The sequence below is a fragment of the Calidris pugnax genome, unplaced genomic scaffold (assembly GCF_001431845.1).
Source record: "Calidris pugnax isolate Ruff unplaced genomic scaffold, ASM143184v1 scaffold20, whole genome shotgun sequence".
Taxonomy (NCBI): Eukaryota; Metazoa; Chordata; class Aves; order Charadriiformes; family Scolopacidae; genus Calidris; species Calidris pugnax.
The window spans coordinates 24,442,178-24,456,098 of NW_015094510.1; positions in this window are offsets into that span (position 1 = coordinate 24,442,178).

The window sequence follows — 13,921 nt, forward strand, 5'->3', positions numbered from 1 at the left end:
CCACACCCCGCCCCCGGCACCGCACCCCGCGCCCCGGCCACCTTGTCACCGCACCCACCCCGCAGGGACGGCCCCCCCAGCATCCGCACACCCCGCCGGCGGGGCCCCGGTGGACAGCCGTCACCTGCCTTCTCCTGATAGCGCTGCTGGGGGGGGCGAGGGGGGGGAAGGGGTTGTCCCCCTTCTTTCTCTTGGTGCCGGTAGTTTTTGCCAGGAAAATCCCTTGGGGCACATCTGGTAGTGGTGCCGGCGGAGGGGAGGGGAGGCGGGGGTGCCCCGCACCCCACCGGGCCGGGCAGGGGCCTCTCTCCTGTGGTCCGGGACGGGGAGAGCACCAGCACCGCAGGGAGCTCGCAGAGGGGTCCATTATAATGTTTCTCAAGAGGGTCGTTTAAGAACGTGCTTCCCGACTTGTTCAGAAGAAAAAAAGGCAAAAATGGAATCCTTTGAAGGTTTAATTCTGGCCCTGACTTCGGTAGGACCAAGGTGCATACAAAATTCACTTTTATCTGATTTACTTGGGGATAGCTGAATCCTCAGTGACATTGTCTGTGACTTACAGACAGGTCCAGTAAAAGGCTGAGACACCTATTCCTGTGCAAAATGTTTAGGCTCCTAATGCAATCTCTGCGGTGGGTCAGGGTGCAGTATAATGCTCCTTCCGCACTTTTTATTTGAGTAAGGAATATGCTTTTGAAGCACATTTCCTGATCATCTGTACTTGGGGTTAAATCTCAGAGCACCTTGAAGAGCATTTCCTGGATTGCTTTTGGATGACACCGGACTAGAAGATGTCCTCCAGCCTCTCATGGCTGTTCAGCCCATGGAACCAGACTAGAGCGAGCTTGAAGGAGAAGCCACCATCCCTTTGGCTCCTCTGAACAACCTGCTAGTAGTCACTCTACTAATATTCCCCTTCACTGCTTGCTAATAAGGACAGTACCTCAGGGTAGCTGCTGTAGTAAGCAGGATGCTAAGGAAAGAGGTGTGTAATGCTAGCTCGTAGGAAATGGGAAGGTTTCAGACTAGGATTTAGCACATTACCAGCTTTACTTATCTTCAGCGTAAGCCATTCAGATGAAAGAGTTGCAGTTAAGCAGATTCCACTCTCTAGTGCTTGGGGTTGTGTCCGATCTGAAATCCTGTCCTGTGGCAGGGAGGCTCCTTTCCCAGAGCTGTAGTTTGGCAGGTCTTTTTGCAACCTAACATTTGGAATACAAATCTAGGTGCTCTTACCCAAAACCATCCCTTCAAAAGAGATCCAGATGCTGGATACTTGGCACTTGGAGAATATTTAGTTTGAACATGGAATACAAAAGCAGTTTAAGCGTCTGCTTCTTGTAAATTGTACTTGTGGATGTAGGTGGTTAAGTTACATCTCAGTCATGCTCTGGGTGCTGGAGGCACCCAGATCTTCCAGCTGGGATTAATCTATGCACAGTGTTAGACTTTTACATGTTGCCTGCATTTCATGTAAGTGAAAACCAAATTAGATGATACTGTGAAGAAAGATGGGGCTTGCTGATTAACGTTACTAGCACTGCTTCTCAATTGTTGAACGGTGTATTTCCTATTTAAAACTTATCTTCTGAAGGATAAAGGGTAACATCTAGTATAGGTATATATAATGCCTATGAAATTTACATAATAGAGGCTTGCGTAACTTATTACATAGATTTATTAAAGGGTATGATTGTAGCTGGCCTAGGACACCAGAGCCAACTCTGGTGGCTTAGGACAACCACAGCCAACCTCTCTGCCACCCAACCTTTCTGGATCCCCTTCCAACATATTCCCATTGCCTTGCTTGCATCAACGTTAGCCATCAGATGGTTACACTGTCACTTGGATCACTGCTGATGTGGCTCGCTACCAGCCTGTATGACCTCAAATGGCAGCAGGGGACAGATGCAGAAAGGCAGGAGCTCTCTGTTTCTCCCTGCATGCTCTGGCTTGGTGCAGACCTGCTGTCTGTGTGGACTGAACAGGTTCTTACAAGGGGCTCTGGGCTGGGCTAACCCAACTGTAAAAGTACACGTTTGGAGACTGAGCCACTGAAAAGCAGTTCAAACGTGGCTGTGGGTGGCATTGCAAAATCTGAAGATTTTTCCGAGCTAAATTTCATGGAGGGGGGAACAGTCACCCTTTTGTCATCCTTAGGGTCAGGTAACCCTGTCTTCATCCACTGCAGTTTCCTTGGCAAATACGTATCAGAATATTATACTTTATTTCCTTTTTTTAGAAGAGAAAACGTTTCCTGCTTTGAATGCTTGTAGTTTGTCTGCTAGTCCTGTTTACTTTTGAGGGAGTTTTGGTAATCTTAAAGTATTAGCTTCTAGTTTGGGTCACGGGGATTTCTTTTCATGCCATATAAAGTATTTCTGTAGCTTGTACATGTTCTTTAGTCAAGAAGAACAGTACCTCTGACGGACTAATGATGTCTTTTCACATCATATCCAATTGTGATTTTCTACCCTCTGGCATTTTTTAGTGTGTCTTCCACATGTGCTAATACAGTATAAGATGTAATTGGTATATTTGGTAGAGTTTTAAACCTGCTTAGCATCGGTACAAAGGACTTCACAGAAGAGCAGATGATGTGAAAAGGAGAATTTAGAGATGACGAGTCACTCTGCTGCCACTCAAATGATCAGTCCTCTTCTTTTTTATGCATTTGCTCATTAATCGATTTTTTTTTCTGCTTTGTACAACTAAATCTTTTTATTGCTGTAATGTTGTACCAGCTGAGCTAAATTGATTAGATTTAAATTATTCTCAAAGAAGTCTCCAGCTTTTTACTGTTGGAACCACAGACATCAAGGACTAACTTGTTCTTCTCCTTCCTGTCTCCTTAAAGTCACTAAAAATAAGCAACTGTCAATAACACATTGGATGATTACACAATAGCATTTTTATTTTTAGGCCAAAAAATTTGAAATCCCAAGTTTAGATTGGATTAAAGGTCCAAATGATCTTGCTGTCATTTACTGTGGTCTTTTTCAACTGCTCAGTGGTGCACATCAGCAAAAAGAAATATTTTTAATCCAAAGGTAGTGACAGAATCTTCTCCCAGGACATGAGAGGCTGGAATATAAACACAATTTCATGGTATGAAACCATACTCCTCTTACATCTTTTCCATCTACATTTCCTGAAATATTTGCTTTTATTTTTTGCTGTGTATTTGGTCTGAAGAACAGCGACTGTCTCCTAGAGTCATTCTCCCTTCTGACTGCAAAGGATCCATCTCTTTGTTTTATTAGAGGAACATCTATGTAAGAGCCTCTTTGGGCTGGATCCTATTTTTGTGCTGTGGTAGTACATTGCCGTGATTTGCAACTGTTGGGAAGCGTCATATGAAACAGTTATAATCGCACACAGGCACTTGTTTTTTGCTCAAAGCTTTCATCTGTAGTCTTTTGCAGGTTAGACACAGTTCCTGTGGATATATGTGAAATGCACAGTAGCTATAGGTGAAACACTTAGTCAGCTTTGCACTATTTACACATCACTGTTGCTGCTTCAACGGAGGTGTGTTTTTTGAAGGTCATGTTCAGAGAGTGTGAGAAGCACAGGGAAGCTCACTCAAATCACCAGTACTCACGGGGTCTTTTGTAGGCAGATCAGCAGTTGTCATGAATGCATTTTCAAGCAAACAAATGTGACGAAAGGGGTGAACACGGGGCTGAGATAACAGATTCCTGAAATATTAACATTTAAATGTTTAACTAAGAGCAAAAGCCCTGCTCTGCTGTGAGACATGTACCTGGCAGGTGTAGTGACAGTGGCCACTAAGCAGAGGGATGTACTTCCTCAGCAAATGCATTTAATGCCCATTAATGTTACCAAGAGTTACAGAAACATCTGGTAAGACAATTCCAACTGTAGTGTTGGCACACAGAAACTCTAGCCTACGATGAGAAATTTTTCCAGGTGAAGGCTAAAGGAGGTGTGTGTTTATGCACACACTCAAACTGTGTGGTGGTAATTACGTGCAAGTGTCAGGGAGCTCCTGTTTCTTTTCATCCATGTTTAACTGGCCCATAGCATGGTATAATGTGCGGCTTGTTCAATCACATCAAAGGCCTGATCCTATTTCCATAAACACCAGTGACAATTATGCCTTTTCAGCAAGACCTCATCACGATAACCCCCGTGTTTTACGTTTTTATGTTTTTATAGTAGCACAAAGCGGAGTCTTCCCAAGCAGTGTGAGATCTTGCTCAGCTGTAAAGTGAGGTGGTGACAGTGACAGGGCTAACCGGAGGCCAACCTCGACTTCTGCTGTCTTGGGTGTCTCACTTAAAGCTTGTCTGGCTGCGAGAGTTAGTTTGCATTAGGATAGGAGGGAATTTAAAATACATTTGCTTACGACACTGAATTAGAAAATGATGTCGTATACACAGTTACTGTGGAATAACTTCATAAATAAACAAGGTCTTCAGTAATGTGGCAGAAGAAACACTTTTTTTGCCTTACTGTGACGGGGGAGGTGAGATTGTGAATAAATGCATTAAAGATCAAACCACTCAGATGGTGGGGAACACATCTTGAAGTTGAAGAGATTTAACTAACCTTCAATTTTTAAGATTACATTACATGAAATGTATTTAATAAAAACAAAAATTTCCACCCCACTGGCACAGCCAGTATATGAACTCTCTTATGTTATTTGACTATATTCATAACTCCATTGAAAACAGACTCATGTACCGTCTATTTATAGGAACTATTTTATTCCTTCTCTGCTCTGCCCTCTCTCCACAGGTCTTTTGTTTCAGATTTTAGTTCCCTAGCAGTATCTGCTTTGAGTGACTTCCCTGTGCTGGGTGAGTCAGTATCATTCTCACTTTCTGGGTAGGTGTAAAAGTACTGCCCTGCTAGTGTGATTTGGCAGTAATGCTGTTGCAATTCCATGCAGGATTAAAACATCTGTCAGTAAAATGATTGCAGGGAAACCTGCTTGTCTGTCTGGGATCCTAGAATACATCCAAGATGAAACTGCACTTACTGGGTACAGAGAGAATGTTCGTTCAGTATTGCATTTTCCTAGCCACAAGGTCTGAGTACAGCTTTGAACTCTGCCACTTCTTTAGGGAGTTTTTATGTGGAAATCTATGGCTTCAGAAATGATGCTTTTTTTTTTTTTTTTGATAATTAACTCTTCTTCCCTCCCCAAGAAGTTCCAAGCTGACAGCTCCCATTGACTTCATACGGTATTTGGATGATCGTCTGAAAATTGATGGCAGAATCTCAAACTGATCACTCTACAATTACCAACTACCAATGCACTTGGCATTTTTATTGTAGCCAAGGCTTGCTGAAGGCCCTATGAACAACCAGGTCATCCATTTCTCCTCTTCTGGAAGGTTATGAGGTGATACTCTGTAGAATTGCAACATGGTGCTACTCTTAGCTATTTCATTTCCCTTTGGCCCTTCTTCTCTGAGCTGTCAAGTATACCCTCTAAATAAACTTTGAGAGGACTGATTTGCTACTTGTGAAGTAATATTCTAAGTGCCTTTGTTAGCTTTATTACTATAACAGATTACTGTTTCATATTTGTTTTCCTGCACCATGTTGCATTGTGGCACATTTTAATTAGTTTGTAATAGTATAAATATCAGAATTATCTGTTACAAGCAGTACCTGTAGAGTCTGATTGCAAATAGGTTCTTTTAAGGAGCAGTTAATCACAAAATCTCTCTAGTATGTATAGCTGGTAGAGCAGAGCAATATATTAGACTTTGAAAAGGCGGTTGTACGTCTCTGCAGCAACAGCTTTCTGCTTCTGGTACAGCCATTAATTAAGTTTGACTTGGCCTTTTCATCAACATAAATGTTTTCCTTTCGGTCTCCCATCTTTTCTAGCTAAGCCTTTTGGAGCAGTTGTAGGTATGTGAGACATGACATCTGAGAGCTTTAGGTAACTGATTCTCAGCTGGAACACTCAAAGGGTAACTTGTGAAAGATTGTTGATATAGTGGAAGGTGGAGAAAAAAATTAAAATTGTGTACAGGGGTTTTCATTTTTTCAAAATGCATAATAAAAAAAAATGAAATATTGAAAACTTCTTATTCAAACAGTTATTCCAAATATTTATTGGGAAAGATTTCAGATTTTTGATTAGCATTATTGCCACCTTCTCATAAGGGATTCTTTCTGCTAGAGAAGTTCCTAGGCAGTTTCTTTCCAGCCTAGGGAGTGGATAGATGGAAGTGGATGGCTGTTTGGAAGCTCCAGGCTCTCCGACCACTGGTTGAGACCATGATAGTAATTCATGATTCTGGACATTTTTAATTTGAATACTGGAAGCCAGAATGTAGCAAGCAAACCTGAAACCAGAAGATGCTAAGTTTTGTATTTCAGGCCGAGGCATGATAAGGCAAAGCTGACATGATACAGATTTTAATGAGTGACCCAATCAAACACCTATTTGCCCTCAGAGAAGTGACATAATCCATATAGATATAATATACACATATATGACATTCAGCGGACGTTTATCAGACAGCTAGAGGTGTTTCTTAACAATGTACTTGTCCTTGCAGTAAGACTAAAACCAGTTTAAATCAGAAAGAACATGAAGTGTCAGTAAATTAGTCTCAATACCTTCATGTTGTGATGAAGATTCGCAAGACATACTGTAGATCTTTTAATACATTTCCACTGCTTTCCAACCTCACACAGGATACGTTTGTTATTTTTAGTTCTAGTTAACAACTTGGAAATTGTTGCATTGGGGCATCAGTGCAAAGGGCAAATAAATGAGAACTTGTCTTCCAAGTGACTCAAATAGAACAGCCATGATTGGGTCAGACTTGTAATTCGTAAGAGATCCACCAAAGTATGCCAGTTTGTTTTAGCCAAGGTTTTGGTCTGATGAACCTACCTTTTTTTTTGGTGTTGCAAATCAGGATTAACAGAACTGAAATTAGTGTATAGGTTCTATATGGGAGAGAAGGCAGCTTTACATCTTGTTTAATACTGGCTGGAAGGTCTTGAGTTTTCATTCCTAATCTCTCGAATGCAGATGACCAAACCTATTTATTTGATTTCATTAAATGGGTAGGTAGTCATAAAGAGTGAAAGCAAAAGTCTTTATCTCTTTACAATAACACCACCCTGACTCATTTGCTACTTTGAATAGCAGGAGGGCTCAGGTGTTATCTCCTGCTGACCCAGCACTGTTCTGCCTATTCATAGGAAGCGTGGTGAAGGCAGGCTGACATCCTGTGCCTGTGAGATCTAGGAGGGTTCAACTCAATGCTTATAAAAAGGATATATGAAACAAATACCCCAGGCTTTGTGTGCCATTAAATACTCTAAGCAAATGTCACCTTAATAGATGCAGTTTATTTGTAAATGGGAGACAAAAGATGCTGAAAGAAAGCGTGCGAAGTCAACAACAGCCATCATAATTCTGAAACAGATACAGAGGCTACATCTGCATTTGTCATATCAGTTACACCGATGGAAATCAGGACTCGACGTGGAAGCTTTAAATTGAAAGCCAGTTGCTCAATGTTTCTGCATCACTGCGAAGGCTCAGCATAGTTCGTGCTTCAGTGGTCCTGTGGCTACTGAACTGAAATACATTGACCTCAATCCTGGTACCTTGCTTTGAAGAGGGACACAAAGACAGGGGAATTAAGGTATGTGGGTGCTCCCCAAACTGGGGAGAGGACCAGGCCTGCTTTACAGATAAACAGCCAAATCTTGTTCCCAGAGTTTCACTTATACAGTCCTGTGCCTGGAAGCCATCCTTATGCCATTTGTCTGCCTTGTCCTAAGGGGAAAAAAGAGCTTTCATGAGAGCTTACCAGACCTACGGGAGGAGAGTGCTTTCCTTCTCCCTCCCTGCCCCCAGTCAAACACTGCAATTATTGGTAAATTTACTATCATGCAAATGTGCAAGGGAACTCGTTATTTTAGAATAATTTTAGATATGTTCCATCTTAAGAAATTGGAGTTGGACATCATTTCAGGTTTTTATACATAGTGTTGAGTCCTATAATAGGAAGAATTAAAAATATGTTTTCTCGAATGGGGGTAATAGTTAAGTTTCTGTACATATAGTCAAGAGAGAGAAAAATTATTTCAACTGAGGATAATGCTGGTGCAAGAACAGACTTTCACAGACATTTAGTCTGAAGGTAATAAACATATTTCTAAATATCAGACAACTGTTCAGAATAGCTTTCCAGAAGGAGTGGTGGGAAAGAAATCTAGTCTGATCTCATGAAGGAATTTTATTGGTATATGTAAAGGACTATGAAATAATTATCTGAAATAGGAGGATCTGAACTTTTAAACAGGCTTTTGCTTCTAGGTCTGTGTTTTTAAACACCAAGTAGAGCCAGGAACTTCACGGGCAGAAAACAGACTGAATACTCTGATCTTTCCAGGAGCAGGTTGTAAAATAGAACCTGCACTTAATATCTGGTTGTGACTGACCAATAAGAACCATCAAATGCAGTATATTTCAGTACTTCCTTTATACCATGCAAGGATTGGGATGATGTGTGTGGTGTCTGCTGTCATTTGAGTTTCAGATTAAATTCTCACTCATAAGTGACCAATAATTGTTTTGGAAAATAACAAAAAGTGCATAAAGGCAGTAAGATGAGAACTGTACAATAGTGGAAGAGCACGGTGGCAGAGGCAGAAGGAAGGAGCCAGTCTCCCTGAATGTCCTGCCAACCGGAACAAAATAAATCAGTTTCTCTGGAAACCAAAAGGGAACAACATGAAGTCACTACAAGCAGCACAACCGTGACTGTCCAAGGGAGTACTCTCAACTGATAAAAGAAAATGCATGTTATGGATTTGAGAAACCTGTTATGGTTTGAGAAAACCCATAACAATCTATTGTTGTTTAGACAATTAATTATTCTATCACCCAATGACCCCTCCCCTGGGGAATTGGGGAACACAAAGAAACATGAGGGTTGAAATATAAATAGATTTCATAGACTAAGACTAAATAATTAACAATAATACTAAAGAACCAGTGTTAATCCTGATACTGATGTAAGATATACAAGAATTATAGTCAGCCAATTATATCGGCAGGGAGCTGTGCACTCCCAGCAGCGGACAGCAAATGTGGGACACTGTGAGTGCTGTGGCGTTGGGAGGAAGGGAAGGGCTCAGGGGTCCAGCACCGGGGCAAGGAGTTCTCTGGACCACTGCCATCAAGAGAGAGAGAACTCCTCAGCAGACTTTTCTAATTTATGTTGAATGTGACATTCATGGCACGAAATAATCCTCTTGACCAGCTTGGGTCAAGTGACCAGGCCTTGCTCCTCCTTATCCCTGCACCTGGCAAGGCTTGAAAACAGTGAGACCTTGAATCCCACGTACCATATCTGGCTATAAAGTAAATATTTTCATGAATTCAGACACTAGAGTCTTCTAAAAGTGCAGTTTTCCCCAGTGTTAGAAGAAAAGTTGGTCCTGTGTTGCTCAACCCAGGACAAAACCATACATAAGTAGAGAACAAGTGCCTTTCGTTTCTTTTAGTGTGACTGTGCGCAGAAAGAGATACAAACTCTGAGTGTCCTGCTGCCTGCACTATATTTTCTGACATCCTAAATTCCAGTTGGTGTATTTTTTTCCCTCTGAAATATGGACAGCTTTGGGATACAGCTGGCGATTGAACCACAAGGGAGTTTTATACATTACCTACTGAGGAGGTAGGATAGCAGATATCTCCCAACCTTCCTAATGCCAGTTTATCAAGAGCTTCCTGCTGTAAGTTGTAATGTATCCTGTCAGCCCGAAATTACCCAATGACACAGGTGATGCTTTCCCCAAGTGCATGCCAGGGAGTCCTTCTGTCACAGCTCTCTCTTAGCTGGAACCATGTATGCAGCATCCTCCACACACAGCATCTCCCCAGTACCATTCCTTCTCTTCTGACAGAGTATCTCATAGGAGATCTGCAAAATGCCAGATCCTACAGTAGGCCCAAGAAAGTCTCTTTAGTTGCAGGATCTCTATCTCCTCAAGCAGCTGAGGAGGAAATCTGTTTTGTCTCATAGTAGATGCACCTGCCATTTAAATTGCAGTCCATTTCCATCACTGACTCCACACCGTCTCCCTGGAGTGTGCTCGTCTACATTGGTGCCAGTAGGAGCTGGATGTGAAGGACTGTGTCTGGTGTGGCATGGGAGACAGCAGTAAGGGCTCCAAGCCTGAAGTGCAGGGAAGACCTCAGCAATCCTAAACTTTCACCGTTGAGAAAGACTGTTCATCCAGGGCTCCAAAGAAGATGATTCTCCAGTCCTCAACACTGGATGGTTTTGTTGAAGTTTTGGCCTCTCTGCTGATTACCTAAACCAATTTCTTTGAGGGCTTTTTGCCAGAACCCCAAAGAGAGAAGCATGGGAATAAAACAGCTGCAATAATAGGTCTGATACGATTTTGTTGAGACAGTGCAATTTTGCATTAGTGCTAAACAGCACAGGATTTAAATAATTTAGTACTTCTTTTGGTACCTTTTGGTTCATTAGGCAGCCAGGTTCCCAGGCTCTGTGCATTGGCCATTCCTGCTATGGTGGCTGTTGCTTAAAGAGACATGGAACTTTTATTAGGCTATCAGTGCCATCTCCTATGTAGAGAGATCCCTGACAACCAGAGGCAAGAATTCGTCTTATACTTTTTTCCTATTAGAACATTTTATTTTTTTTTAAATTTAAGTCCCTTATAAGACATCCAGCACTTTACACGAAGACATCTTGCTGAATTTCTGCCTCATTCTGTTACAGGCTACAAATCAAATCAGGGCACCAGTTTTGCCCACTGATGAGATGATATAGGATTTATATTTCTGTGGACCTGTTCGTGTCTAGACAGGGCAGATGGTACCATTGCAATATATAACATTATTAATTTGGGACTCAGCAACTGTAAACAACCATATTTTTTATTTTCATCAGAATTAGTACATGAACTAGCCTTCACTAATAAAACACTAGTACTCTAAGCAGAAGCCACAAAATTTACTGAGGTGGAGAAGGACAACAGTGATGTGATGTCTTCTGTCTTCACAGGGAGCCAAAGCCATTTCACTTCAGTTTCAGGCATTTTGTCATTGGTGTCTCCTGAGCAAAAGAGTAATTTCAGTTGTCTACTTCATAGGGTCAATATGAAGGTGACAGGCAGCTACACAGTATTTGTATGGTGCTGGGAAATAGAAGATGGTATACAAAAAGGTTTCTTTAGTCAGATAAATTTGCAGCCATTAAGGTTACAATTTTTTTCATTGTTGCCATCTGGCATTGGTGGTGTCAGCCCTCATGACACCAAGTCCACATGGGTATTCTGGAAAAGACAAACAGAGCATGACCTTTTATTTAATCCTCTATTTCTTGTAAAGGTTTATTTTTACAAGGGCATTTTATAAGCTGTATTTCTGTAGTGTTTTGGCATTATTTCTTATTGTTTAAATACCTTATTAACAATGATTCGACTCCTACAGAAACAATTCTAATAAGAAAATTGATATATCAATTTTTATAGACTAAAATTTGAGAAGAGTGATTAACAAACTGAAGAAGGGGGAAGGGAAGCTCTACATTAAGAAGATTGGCAGTGCTTCAACTAGAAGACTATGCTATGACTGAGGCTATAGCCAAAAATAGAAATGGATTAACAGAAAAAAAGCAAGTAGCTAAAACTAAGGTCAAAGCAGAAATAAGTGCTTTAGAATAGTCTTATACACCAAAACATAGGAAGAGATACTTTCTTAAGAATCTTTCTTATTATTTACACCTGTAAAAAGTAAAATCAGCTCGCACTATAGAGGAATTGTGAAAGAAGATTCAAATAAGTAGTTAATTAAGACGTCAAGAACTAAGCTGTAAAACATCAGAAAAAAAGTACAAGAAACTTTTCTGGTTGCTTATACAGGTTTTAACATGTATACTACTACAAATATATTAAAAAATAACCTGTAAAAAACAACCATAATAATAACAACACTTACAAAATCAAAGGAACAGTAAAAGTAAGTTATCTGAAAACTCTCACTCAGGTGCAGCAATGTAGTGACTGTTCAGGCTGAATAGGTTGTGCTTTAACTACTCACCGGAAAGTGGGCTTAACTAGATACAAGTTCTACCTGATACAAATCATTGCAGCTTTGTTTACACTAATGAGCCCAGCCCCCTAATTTGTGGGTGAGAGAAGTTAATGCACACAGGTAAGACTTTAAAAGAGGAGAACAGAAGGAGAAAGACATATCTGTAGAGGTTTTGGTAGGATAACCTGTAGCAGATAGGAGGCTTGGCCTTTCTTTTAGCTTTGGATTTGTCAGGTAAGTTTACTTTAGGGTTTAAGGGGAGGGAAGGCTTGCACTTATTAAAAAATGTCATCTCAATGTGTTCATTTCTAGTGTTCTAAGGTATATGCTGACTATCCTTATCTTTTTTTCGCTTCCCTATGTTGAAAAGCCTGTTTTCCTGATAGGAAGGTTTATTCAGAACTACAGAAAGAGCCTTGTAGTAAGCAAAGCTGATGTCTGCTTTTCCTGTAGTGGCTTTGTTCTTTTTATCTGTGATTAGATACTGCTTGGTAAAAAGTGTAGCTAAAACTTAAGCCTGGAGAACAAACAACTATAAATCTATATCAGAATAATTCCTTCCTGTGGGTAATTCTATATTCCTGTTGCTGTCATCATATACGCTTACACTGTGTGATGTGGGCACTACAACGGTTGTTCTCCACAGCTGTATAGTGGGAGTTTTCTTCAAGATGAAAAGTGTGCTTAATGTGGGAGACTCCTTCAAATTTATTAGGATGTAAGGCTAATTAGAGGTGAAGAAATGCTGTGTTAGCATTGAGCTTGATATTAAGACGATAACTGAATGGAAGGGATTTATCTCCATTGAGTAGCTCTACTATTCACAGTAAAGTAGAATAGCTATGTGAAAATAATGTCGTAGTAATATTTCTGAAGATCTCTAAATATGGTATAGCAAAGTAATGTTTGCCAGTGGGGGACTTCTACTCGTATATGAGCAAATAATCTTCTGTAGCAGTCTGTGTAGGGAAGAGAAAGAAGGCTTTTAGGATTTCAGAAAAAATTGCTGTATGAACTTTGTGCCCAGTAGCTATTTGAGAGAACTGGCTGCTTGCTTCTATCTCTTAGTTAAAAAAAAAACCCAAACCAACCCCACCCCCCAACAAAACAAATAGCTGAGTCTAGGTGATGCTTATACTGGGGATGGGAATGACTGTTTCCTTTTCAAAAGGTGTCTCCTCCTTCATGAAGGAATGAGAGACTGGAGCAACCTGTATCTAATCCAGGGATGGATACAGCTCAGCACTGTCTGAAACTCTGTCCTCAAGAGTTTGGAGCCACTGTTGGACTCTGCATTGTAAATCATTCCCTGCATTGAATAGAAGGAAAGAGAAGACTGACTGGTGTCTAGCTGATAAGACTTTCTTGGGAATGAAATGGCAGAGCTCGCTGTACCTGCATGGATGCAGTGTCATTGGAAACCGAGTCAGCTAGGTGGTGATGTTCAGCTTCCAGCAGTGGGTGGCTGGTTTGGGCTTTTTTCCTCTCTTCCCTAGGGCTGCTTTATTAGGGAAAAATCTCCTCCAGTACTAGCATATGAGTCATAAGCGTGATTTCCTCTAAACCCACAGCAGCCTGTGCAATACTAGATAATTAAATATTGAAAAGGTCTGTGATGCTTGTCTATGCTCATCCTGGTAGCAGTTCCAATAAAACTGCCTATTGTAGGCAGGTACTGGAATGTCTCAAAAGTGACAGACGGATGCAGTGCAAATGTATTTAATCATTAGCAATGATGGAACAGGTCAAGTTGAATCCCAATCTGATAGAAAACAAACATGTAAAGTTTTGGCAATGACAAGCCTTGCATGAATCCTAGCAGGAGACCTGTAT